The 1,410-nt window shown below is 45.2% G+C and overlaps 1 pseudogene; it reads left to right on the top strand.

The window, feature by feature from the left end:
• Positions 1-1,069, top strand: part of LOC102503156 (elongation factor 1-beta pseudogene) — a 1,187-nt pseudogene extending 118 nt beyond the window's left edge.
• The last annotated feature ends 341 nt before the right edge of the window (positions 1,070-1,410 follow it).

Raw genomic sequence — 1,410 nt, 5'->3', positions numbered from 1 at the left:
AGCTGCTACCCAGCTCCGAGATACAGCCCATGCCATAGATTTTGGAGATCTGAAAAGCCCTGCTGGCCTCCAGGTGCTCAATAATTACCTGGTGGACAAGAGCTACATCAAGGAGTATGTTCCATCGCAAGAAGACATAGCAGTCTTGTCTTGTCTTGTCTTGTCTTTTCTTTTCTTTTCTTTTCTTTTCTTTTCTTTTCTTTTCTTTTCTTTTCTTTTCTTTTCTTTCTTCCTTCCTTCCTTCCTTTTTTTGGAGAGGTTTTTGCTATAGGGCGCGTGCGCTCACCAGAAAGTCAGAGAGAGACAGAGAGACAGAAAGCATGAAATCACCCCCCAAGGGGGATAGCCATGCTACAATCCCTTCTCTTCCATTCTCCTCTCAGGATCTTGGGCACGCATGCATACGTACCCAGTGTGAGTTTAAGCCACCGGGTCCGGGACTAGAACCGCAGTCGACTACATGGGAGTCCAGCGACATGGCCATTATGCTAACTGCTGGTCTGATACAGCAGTATTTGAAGCCCACCACCAGCCAACTTGTGTCATGCCCTCCTTGGTATAATCACATCAGGTCTTACAAGAAGGAAAAGGCCAGCCTGCCAGGAGTGAAGAACGCTTTGGGGAAGTATGGTCCTGCCACTGTGGAAGACCACAGGAAGTAGAGCTATTGATAGTAAAGATGATGATGAAGATATTGATCTCTTTGGATCTGATGAGGAGGAGGAAAGTGAAGAAGCAAAGAGGATGAGGGGAGAATACGTTGCACAGTATGTGTCAAAGAAAGCCAAAAAACCCACAGGCGTTGCCAAGTCTTCCAGCTTATTGGATGTGAAACCTTGGGATGATGAGACAGACGTGACAAAATTAGAAGAGTGTTCCAGAAGCATTCAAGCAGACAATTTGGAGTGGGACTCCTCTAAATTAGTTCCAGTGGGATATGGAATTTAAAAACTTCAAATACGGTGTGTAGTCGGAGATGATAAAGTTGGAATAAATGCTGGAGGAGCAGATCACTGCTTTTGAGGACTACGTGCAGTCCCTGGATGTAGCTGCCTTCAACAAGATCTAAAATCTATCCTGGATTGTTGCAGTTAGATAAAAGGTTGAAATATTGAAAAAAAAAAAGGTTTATAGCAGCAATGATAGTATGTCACGTCCAAGTTAGGCTATAAAAGACTATGGCTTCCATCCTTAGCATCTCATTCTCGTTCTCTCTCTGATCTGTTGCTATGGGACATGGTGGAGGTATGAGTTGCCTTGTCATAAATAGCCCTAGGGCAAGGGCCGAGTGGTGAGGAACTAAAGACTCCAGCCAACAGCCAGTGAAGATCTGAGGTCTGCCCACATGTGAATGCGCATGGAAGAGAATACTCCAGTCCCAGTTCAGCCTTTATGCAACTGCAGCTTGAC

Source organism: Tupaia chinensis, unplaced genomic scaffold (assembly GCF_000334495.1).
Source record: "Tupaia chinensis unplaced genomic scaffold, TupChi_1.0 Scaffold000597_1, whole genome shotgun sequence".
NCBI lineage: Eukaryota > Metazoa > Chordata > Mammalia > Scandentia > Tupaiidae > Tupaia > Tupaia belangeri.
This window is presented reverse-complemented; position numbering and strand designations above follow the sequence as displayed.